General features: G+C 36.3%; 1 pseudogene; it reads right to left on the bottom strand.

Moving 5' to 3' along the window:
- Positions 1–9149: 9149 nt before the first annotated feature.
- LOC116854905 lies at positions 9150–9757 on the bottom strand (annotated as a pseudogene).
- Positions 9758–11349: the final 1592 nt, after the last annotated feature.

Raw genomic sequence — 11349 nt, 5'->3', positions numbered from 1 at the left:
TAGTTCCAATCACATTTAAACACCTCTAAGGAAGGGTGGCAAAACTCAAATATCTTTGCTATATTTTCAAGTTTGAAAATGGGTGACTATTCACATAGTCTAAATTTGAGATTGATTTCAAGAAGTGGAAATTCCAGTTTGAATTTGAAGTTTGAGTTTCTATTGATGTGGTCTTCCACTTATCATTCCATTCACTGCTCCCTTTCTTAAACTTCATGGCCTCTTTTTTTCTATATTGTCCTTTGAGGATGATTTATGCATTTTCTGTCTTTTTATCCCCTAGCTCCAGATTTAAATTTAGCAAGAAGAAGGTAAGTAATAAGAGCTCTGGAGACCACCTGGGGCAATGTTAATTTGTTCTTAGTTAATAGAAGTTTGACTCATTCTTTTCTCCTATTTCTCCTCTCCTTTGCACTCTTCTTGCCCTCCAAACGATGACAGGGAAGGAAACTGAAGAAGCTGGCCTTTCTATTTTATGTAATTTTGAAGATACTAACAATTAGGCCTAACTCATTTGTAATTCATCAAGATTTTACTTAGGAAGAATTCCTACATGTAAAATATCTTTAATGGGCTTGAAAAGTTTGTTGAAATCATCCTTATCTTGAATTCATACAACATAGCTGACAATTTTAATTTCCTTCGAAACCAGTGCTCCATTATTTTTCCCTTGGGGAATATTCAAATGGGATTTTTTTTCTATTACAAACATGGTTTCTAAAATTTTTATTTATAGCTTTATTGAGATACAATTCACAAATAATAAAATTCACTCCCTTTAAAGTATATGATCCAGTGGTTTTTAAAAAATTCAGTTTTGAAACCATCACCACTATCTAATTTTTGTTTTTGAATTTCAAAATGTTATTTACAGGTGACATGAATTTTGGAAGCTTTCATAAAGATAGTATTTTATTTTAGTAATCATTTCTTCTTTGTTATACAGAAAATAGAATAACACCTTAGAACATTGAGCTATAATTGGCAACATTATATTGCCTAAATTATAGAATAGTCTATTAAATCTGGAGAGATACTTTGGACTGCTAGGATAGTACAATTTTTAAGAATATTCAGTATTGCAGGAGTTGTCCTTTTTAAAAATATCTGATTAAGTTTTTACTTAAATTCCTCTGAGTTACTATACATCATAATATTAGTTTCAGGTATAGAATTTAGTGATTCATCACCTAGTCAGTGCTCAGCCCAACAAGTGCACTCCTTAATCCCCGCCACCAATTTAATCCACCCTCCTCTCTAGTAACCATCATTTTGTTCTCTATAGTTAAGAGTCTGTTTCTTGGCTTGCCTTTCTTTTTTTCCCTTCATGTTTGCTTGTTTTGTTTTTTAAATTACACATGTGAGGGGAATCATATGGTATTTGTCTTTGACTAATTTATTTTGCTCAGCATACTACTCTCTAGCTCCATTCATGTTATTGCGAATGGCATGATTTCATTCTTTTTTATGGCTTAGTAGTATTCCATTTCATAAAACATGCATACACACACACACAGATGTATACATGCAGGACTTGTCCTTTAGTGCATAGGAATATAGTGTGTATCAGGTGATGAATAAGAATTTGGAGCCCTTGATAGCCCTAATGCTTTATCAAATATAGCATGTTTAATAATTTGCATCTAGTCCCACTTGTGATTTGTCATCTCTGTTTCCTCTGGAATGACACTGAACTAATTTCATCAATACCAACTTGATAGACTGAATAGAAGCCGTAGACATAGGCTGTCAATCTTTTTTCTTTTTTTTTTTTAATTTTTTTAATGCAACATGGGTGGTTAGTGGGGTAGGAGAAGAGTAAATGAAACAAGTTGGGATTGGGAGGGAGACAAACCATAAGTGACTCTTAGGCTGTCAAGCTTTAACAAGTATCACAGATTTGTAGAGTGGTTGATAAAATGGTTCAAAGATGCAGTTAATCATTATTCTTTCATAATAGTAAGCACTGTGAGCTATAATAGTTCAGTCACTACTAAATACAATACAGAGTTCAGAAGTCTTTTTCTTAGTTTACACTGGGAAACATTCTCTAAAGAGAAGAATAGTGGCAGATACATATGGATGTGTTACTAAGACATCATATTAGTAGATGGGTATTTATATATGGGTTAATGTGAGAGTATTTCACATGTGGGACCAGTGCGGTCAAGAAAAATGTAGTCATAATGAAACAGTGGAAAATGTACTAAATAAGCAACAATACTACACTAATCTGTGTGACTGATAAAATAAGTGAAGTCATAACAATAACTATAGCAATTCAGCATTGGGTGTTAGGCATTTTGCATGATTGTGACATTTAGACAGCACACGGCCCTGCAAGGTAAACATTAGTATCCTCCTTTGAGTGATGAGAAAACCAAAGATTAAAGTTTGTGACTTGGGCTCCTTCATGGCTCAGCCCATTAAGCATCTACTAGGGTCCTGGGATTGAGACCTATGTCAGGCTCCCTGTTCAGTGGGGAACCTTCTTCCCCCTCTCCTCCCTGCCTGTGCTCTCTCTCACTATCTCTGTCTCTTTCTTGCTAAAATAGATTTTAAAAATCTTAAAAAATAAATAAATAAAACCTGTGACTTGACTAAGGTCACCCAGGAAGTGATTGTAAAATCAGGATTATAAATTCAGGTCTATTTTATCCCAGGATTGGGGTTCTTAAGACACCTTTAAAGCAATGGACTTGATAGAGGTCATTTGGTGACTCCTGGAAACATGGAGTCATGTAAGGGTTTAGGTATTCATGCCATGGTCATGTGTTTCTTTGATAAATTTTTCTGGTTTCGTTAATGACTCCTCTCTTGTCTCCACAGATTTAGGAAATAATAAGTTTATATAGCAAATAAGTCCATCCCACACGTTTTGTTTTTTATATTCGTTGGGTTATGTGTTTAACTTCCATGTGGCCTTTTGGTTCACGGAGCATTTTCAAGAAAAACATTTTTCCTTTATTCACCATCTGCATTATAGTTCAGCCTATTTACAACACTGCAAAGTTACTTAAATTTGAAGATAAATAAAACTACATTTTTTGATAGATAACCCATAAGATTTATGTTCCCCTGTATATTTCCCCCTTTGGAGTTTAAATAGGTTAAGAAGTTGGGAGTGTCCGATTTTAGCTTCCAATGACCAAACAGCTGTGTTTTCATAGGATAAACACGGCTAAATAGGTTCAAGAGATGGGGAATATTTTTACTGAGACTCAGTTAGTCAGGGGTAGAAATGGGGAATGAATTATATTTAATTCAAGAAAATTATTTTTCTCTTGTATTTCAGTTTCCTTTTATTACCCATCCCTGAAATCAGTAGATGTGAGAATGAGCAAGCGCAAATAAATACGGCTTTTAGGACTGCAAAAAAGGATTATGTTCACCCTTTGGAATTACATAAACATGATTATAGTTTATTAATATTTCATTCAAAACATATGTAAACCTCCACTACTGATAAATTTTACAGTTGGTACAATATTGAAGGTTCTAAAGATTGCTGATGCCTGATATTTCAATGAGGAATACAAATAGTGACTTATTTCATTTTTTAGTACTGCCCATTTCATTTGAAATCTGTATGGCTTAAAAATACTTCCAGATACTTTATCCAAAAATATTTAATCACTTTAAGATTCACAGAACAACATTTCAAGGGCAGTGCTTTGAATTTTGAATGTTGAGAATTCTGAACACTGTTTTATCACACTTCCATGCAGTTGGAAAAATATCATGATGAATCTAGTTTATATTTTCATGCTTTAAATTCATAAATATTGCCAAGTTCATAATTCAGTTAAAATCTAAAGTGTGTATTCAACAATTTTAAATTTGCTGATTTTTCCATTAGCATTAAACAGCTGTTCTCCATTTCCACTAAGGATAAGACCAGAAAGAACAACACTTGCATCATGAAGGATATAGATGAGCATTAGCAAAATCCTCCTACCAGCTTGGTGAGATGCTAGACAACGTTATCAAGGGAGTTGTTAGTCATCCATGCCAGAGATTTTAAAGAAGTCAATGGTGTTTCTGGGAATGCATTTGGTGCGGTTTTCAATCCAAAACAAAAAGAAGAGTGTAATAATTTCTAAAGTTTTTTTTTTTGCCTTATAATTCTATGTACATTTTATTATAATAAATATCTTGCTTAACTGCAGCATGTCATCATCAGAAGTGGGAAACCTATTTCAGGACAGCAAATGCATTAACCTATGCAGCTATTTGAATACACCAACACTGGATAATCAAGAAGCCATTTTGAGGAAGGAATGTCCAGCTCCAGATCTTAGCCCCAATTGCTTACTAGATACTTTCACCAAAACACATGCATGTCTTATAGGCACCTCAAAACCCAAAAAGGTTTTTCAAAACTAAAATTATTTATAATATTCTTAAATCTATTGTTCATCTTGTGTTGATTTTTTTTGTCCAACAGCCTCAGAGAGAAAGGTGAGTCATACATGATGTTGTCCCATCATCGTTTCCCTCATCCCAAATTTTCACCTGCTTCATTAACTCTGATAGACTTCCAGAAATATATCAAGCCAGTCCCTTCCTTTTCATCCCCAGTGCCACTGCTTCACTTTAGTAACATGGTATATTTCTTTTTTTTTTTAAGATTTCATTTATTTATTAGAGAAAGAGAGCACTAGCATTCATGAGTGGGAGGGAGGGGGAGAGGGAGAGAGAGTAGTAGACTCTCTGCTGAGCAGGGGCCTCCCCGACATGGGGCTTGATCCCAGGACCCCAAGATCATGAGCCAAAGGCAGACACTCAACAGACTGAGCAACCCAGGCACCTCTGGCATGGTGTATTTCACCTAGAATATTACTGCATGAGTTTCTGAGAACTTTCCTTCTTCCACACTTACCTCTTCAAGGTAGTTCTCTACATTGCTTCTAAAGTGACCTTTCCAATGTATGAATTTCTTTGTCTCTTTGCTGCTTAAATCCTGGTAGTAGTGGCTCCCACATGCATGTATAAGATAAAGTTAAAAATCCCAATTATGAGTTACAAAAATTCCTTTCTTGGTCTAGTCCTTGACAATATCTGGCACCGTCTCCCACTCTTCTCTGTATAAAATTCACTCACCCAGTAAGAACACCTTATTTTCTTTCAAGGGGTCTGCTTTTTTAGCCTGTGCTTTCTGTCTGGATCTTTTTATTTGCCTTCCCAACTAACAATTTTCAAATATAATCTCTAGGGTAACCCACTTGCCTTGCTCCTGTTTTATGCTTACATGGTAACTGCTCTATTATACTACTTCATATTGCCATTACCACTTGTCTGTCCCTCTCACTAGACTGAACTTCATGGGGCATAAAGACAGTTAATATATACGTCATATTTGTTTCTCCAGTACCTTGATAGATCTAGCACAGAGCTGAAGTTTAAAATGCTTATTAATATTATTATCCATCAAGTAGAATTTGTCCAGGTGTTTGAAGGAGCTAAAATACACTTACTCTGGTTTCATTTAGTTGCACAGCTCTAAGTTGTATGTTAATATTTACCCTTGTGCAAATGGTCAGCTTGAAGAAAAATTGGCCCCATTGTAGCAAAACTTTTCCAGGTAAAGCTGTGAATTGGGCTAGTTTCTTCCAGGCAGTGCTTGGCTCTGGTTTTAGACATGACTCACTAAAGACTAGTCTATCTCTAGCAAGCTAAGCAATGAACTTTTCTGGAAGAACTTGTCAAAAATTCTAACAGAAAACTTTTCAGAATGTATGAAGACAAATAGAGAATTAAAGTTTCTTACTACTCTACACATCTCAATTTTGAATTATATTGTATTTTTCAGCTTTATTGAGATATGATTGACAAAATTATAATACATTTAAAGGGCATAAGATGATGATTTGATATATGTATACTTTGCAAAAAGTTTCCCACCATTGAGTTACTTAACACATCCATAACCTCACATATTGACTTTTTTTTTGTGGTGAAAAAATTTAAGTTCTACTCTCTTAGCAAATTTTGATTATGCAGTATTATCAACTATAGTAACCATTTTATACATTATATTCTCAGACCTGTTCATCTTAAAACTGAAAGTTTGTAGCCTTTTTCTGGCCTATCCTATTCCCCTACCCACCCCTGCATCTATTTCTATGAGTTTGACTTTCTCGCTCTTCATTCTTTCCATCTACCTACCTTCCTTCCTTCCTTCCTTCCTTCCTTCCTCCCTCCCTCCCTCCCTCCCTCCCTCCCTTCCCTCCTTCCTTTTCTCCCCCTAAGATCCCATGTATAAGTGATACCATGAAGTTTTTTTTTTCTCTGTCTGACTTATTTCATTTAACATAACACTTTGAGGTTAATCCATGTTGCTGCAAGTGAAAGGATTTTCTTCTTTTTAAGGTCAAATAATATTCCATCTCTCTCTCTCTCTTTCCCCCTCTCTCACACACACAAACACACACACACACACACATGCACACACACATACAAACACACACACCCCACATTTTCTTGATCCATTCATGTGCTGACAGACACACTTAGATTGTTTCCATACCTTGGCTAATGTGAATAATGATGCAATAAACATGGAATATAGATATCTCTCTGAGATTGTGGTTTTGTTTCCTTTGGATGTATACTCAAAAGTGGGATTGCTGTATCACATGATGGTTCTATTTTTAACTGTTTGAGGTAGCTCCATACTGTTTTCCATAATAGTGGTACCAGTTTACATTTCCATCAATAGTGCACGAAAGTTCTCGTTTCTTCATATCCTTGCCAGCAATTGGTACCTCTTGTTTTTTTGATGATACTAGCCACCCTAGCAGGTGTAAGGTGGTATACCATTGTGGTTTTGGTCTGCATTTCCCTGATGATGAGTGATTTTGTACACCTTTTCATGTACCTGTTGGTTATTTGTATATCTTCTTGGGTAAAATGTTGATTCAGGTCCTTTGTTCATTTCTTAATTTTTTTAATTTTTATTTTTGCCATTGAGTTATGTGAGTTCCTTGTATGTTTTGAATATTAACTCCTTATTGGATATGTGGTTTTCAAATATTTTCTCCCATTTCATAGGTCATCTTTTCATTTTGTTGATGGTATCTTTTGCTGTGTGGAAGCTTATGTTGTAGTCCTACTTGTTGGCTTTTGCTTTTGTTGCTTTTGCTTTTGGTTTCAAATCCAAAAACTCATTGTCAAGACTGGTGTGAAGGAGCTTACCCCTATATTTTCGTCTAGGAGTTTCATGGTTCTAGGTCTTACATGCTTATCTTTAATACATTTTGACTTGATTTTTGTGAGTGGTATGAGAGAGGGGTCCAGTTTCATTCTTTTGCTTGTGGCTGTCCAGTTTTCCCAACACTATTGAAGACACAGTCCTTTTCCCCATTGTATAATTTAAATCATTATAACTTTCTTTTTAAAAAATAAGTTTTTAACATAAAGCTGATGTAACTAAACTATATAGTTAATTTATGAACCAGTAGCCCATGGCCTAAAAAGAAATTAATCTGTAAAAAGTCAGATTTTACCAAAATAAAAATTATAATAAAATTGGGGAAAAAAGTGATTCATGGAGCTATTTTGCAAACTACTTATGCTTGTTTTCATTAAATGCATTTGTTCCTCTAATAATAAGAAGGGATTTTGAAATTTTGGTAGGTTAATAAACCCTAAAAGGTCATTTGGACCTTTTTGTAGCAATCACCTAGATAGTCTAATGAATTTTCCTTATTTAAAACAACAACCAAGTAATTAATCTCACTGTAATGTAGCATCTCTGATGAATTGTGTTAGTCTCTGCTAGATCATGGTCAGTGGTGAGTTGCTGGCTACCTCAGGAGGCAGTCCGTTTCTTTTGAGTTTCATAAGATGTTTGCTCACGCTGAGTTATCATTTCGCTCAAATTTACCCTCTGGAGCTCCACAGAGTAAACATATTCCTTCTCTAATATGGTAGTCAAGTTATTTGAAAATAGGGATCAAGTGTCCCCTAAGTTTCTTTTCCTCACACTAAACATTGTGGAATTTTAGGCTTACTCAGAATCTTGGTTGCCTGCTTCTGGAAATACTTTTTTAAAATATGGCACAAAGAGTTGCATTTGATATTGCAGATGTGATTGGACTATCTTATGGTAGGACTTTGCAACTCATGATCTGGATACTTTATATGTGTAATTGGAGCATAATTTTGGATTAATAGTTGGTGATAACGTGAGAATTTAAAAATAAATATCTGAATGCAACTTGATTTATGTATGGATATGTAGGTCACTGTTACTCCGTTATTTGAAGCCCTTTCACACTGCCTTACAATTTTTTTCCTTAAATCTGAAACTAATTAATTTCCACTGTTCCAAGTTCTGTTTTAATCTGCTTCATAAGCTCACTTTAAAACTCCATACCCTTTTTTAAAAAAAGATTTTATTTATTTATTTGACAGACAGAGATCACAAGTAGGCAGAGAGGCAGGCAGAGAGGGGGAGGAAGCAGGCTCCCTGCTGAGCAGAGAGCCCAATGCGGGACTCGAACCCAGGACCCTGAGATCATGACCCGAGCCGAAGGCAGAGGCTTAACCCACTGAGCCACCCAGGTGCCCCCATACCCTTTTTTGAGAAAACTTCCCTCCCCACTTTACCAGTGTTCAAGACATTTTAGAACAGTTTTTGAAGTATTCCTGCTGAGTTAGCACTTAGCAAAAACTTTCCCATTATGGTATCAACAACCTCTAAAGGAGTAAATAAGAAGCTTAAGCAAAAAAGAATTTAAATGTCCAATAACAGTAAGCAAATAGCTGCCATATAAAGAAGTATCATGAGGAGAAGAGAATTTTGCTTTCTAATTAAAAATAGAGTGAAGGTAGCTTCTTAGGTTTAAAAAAAGTGTCATAAGGCCATTTAATTCTTGTTTTGGAGATGCATTTTTAATTGAAATATAGTTGACATACACTATTATAATAGTTTTAGGTATACAGTCATAGTCATTAGAAAATTATATACATTATAAAATACCATAAGTATAGTTGTCATCTGTGATAATACATTATTACAATATCATTGACTCTTTCTTGTGCTATACTTTTTTTTTTTTAATTCTCTCTTGGAAATTTTATTGGTCCTGGGGAAAAGAAGGCAGGCAGCTCCTGCTTTTTGCTGAGGGTGCCACAAATCCTCACTATTTCCAGTTGCCATTAATAGGGAGGTTCTCATGATTAGAGGAGGCCAGGAAGGCCTTGAGCTTGGGCCGGGTGCTGTGGCGCCCAGGTAGGTTGAGATCCGGGGCACGAGTCCAGGCAACTGACGGTCAGGACCTGGTGAATCAGCAATGAGTCCAGCAGGTTGAAGTCTGGAAAGGAGATCTTTTGTCCATGATGAAGTTCTGACCCCCCTCGTTCTGGGACAGTATGGTCTCAAAGGTCTTCAGGTGCCCAGCAGTGCCTCCACTTACTCCTACTTGCCTGACTCCTAGTTTGTATAGATGAGGATGAGGTATTTGCAGGGGATATTCTCCATGCCATCATTCACCATGTGCACCAGAGCCACCTCCCACTGGTCCTTCCCAGAAAGCCTAAGAGTAGCCTGGATATCACAAGATGGCATTGGACTGGTACAAGGTCTCCATCCTGGAGCTTGGAAAGTTGCCCATAGAGACAGGGGGCCTTGAGTGAGCCCTTCAGCCCTGTCTCCACAGTCACCACCTCCTTCTTCCAGCTCTGGCTCTGGTGAGTCAGCAGCATACACATAGCTGCGAACAGGGAAGCAGATGATGGAGTAGGGCAGCATGGTTACTGTGCAGATGGTGGTGGCAGAGCTTTTATGTTATACTTTTTATCCCCATGGCTTATTTATTTTATAACTGGAAGTTTGTACCTCTTGATTCCCTACACCTGTCTCACCCATAACCTCCATCCTCCTTCCCTCTGGCAACTACCAGCTGAGGAAGTTTTAAGTAGAACCGTGTTGCTGATTTAATAATTAATTTAAAAAGTATAAAGCCTATGTTTGTATCCTTCACAGAAAATATTCTATGACTCTCTGTACTTCCCATATTATTTCAATTTTGATGATAAAGTTTCTGGCAAATTTCTATCCATGAGACACTTATTATTATTTTTTAAAAAATATTTATTTATTTGACAGAGAAGAAAGCATGAGCAGGGTGAGGGGCAGAGGTATAGGGTGAGGGAGAAGCAGACTCCTCACTGAGCATTGAGCCCCACAACACAGGGCTCCATCCCAGGATTTTGGGATCATGGCCCGAGCCAAAGGTAGCTAATTAGCTGACTCAGCCACCCAGCCTCCCAAAACACCTCTTATTTGTTAAGAGATATGGTTTTATATGAAAATCTGAATGACTAAGAAAAAAAGTATATCAATGTGATTATTTGCCTTTCCAGACAATTCACAATTTACATACTTCCTGTTGTTTTTAAATTTTTATTTATTTGTTCTTCAAAGTTTTTATTTAAATTCCATTTCCCTCCCACTCTCCCTCCCTTCCTTTCTCTCTCTCTCTTTCTTTCTTTTCTTTCTTCTTTCCTTCTTTCAAGATTTTTAAGTAATATCTACACCCAGTATGAGGCTTTAACTCACAACCCTGTGATCAGGAGTCACATGCTCTACTGACCTAGCCAGCCACGAGCCCCCTCTTGATTTTTTTAAAAGATTTTATTTATTTATTTGACACACAGAGAGAGAGAGAGAGAGAGAGAGATCACAAGTAGGCAGAGGCAGACAGAGAGAGAGGGGGGTAAGCAGGCTCCCCACTGAGCAGAGAACCCAATGTGGGGCTTGATCCCAGGACCCTGAGATCATGACCTGAGCAGAAGGCAGAGGCTTAACCCACTGAGCCACCCAGGGGCCCCCCCACCTTGATTTTTTAAAGTGAGAAATAATAAAGATAAAAATTTCTCTGCTTTTAGTTGCACATTTACTGCACAAACGAAGGAATATCTGCATGAGATTTGTATTCATCCAGGAAAAGCCTGTTCTTACCAATTACTGTTAGCTTTATTTAGACTCTGAGTAAATTTTTCTAAGTTCTAAGAATATAGTGGACAGAAAAACCAGATTTTCTGTTAATTGAAAATGTCTTTGTAAAAACTTCAGTAATGAAAATATTAAGAGTAATGTCTACTTTTATTGAAGTATGCTATTAAAAACGTCTTGCTCTATTTGTAACTTGCCTTGTGCTTTTCATATTATACTTTGATTTTTTCAAGTTCATTAACACATCAGTGGGAAATTGAATTTAAAGACCATGTTTTTCACAAAGCACTTTTTATTATTTTCCTGGCAGTTCTAAAATGAAATGTGAACTTTGGTAATGTTAAAATATCAAAACATGTAATTTTTCTCCAGCATATGATTGGAGG

Source organism: Lontra canadensis, unplaced genomic scaffold, assembly GCF_010015895.1.
Source record: "Lontra canadensis isolate GAN:19392208 unplaced genomic scaffold, GSC_riverotter_1.0 scaffold96, whole genome shotgun sequence".
Classification (NCBI taxonomy): domain Eukaryota; kingdom Metazoa; phylum Chordata; class Mammalia; order Carnivora; family Mustelidae; genus Lontra; species Lontra canadensis.
The sequence above is the reverse complement of the archived record's forward strand: the minus strand, read 5'-3'. Positions and strand labels throughout refer to the sequence as shown.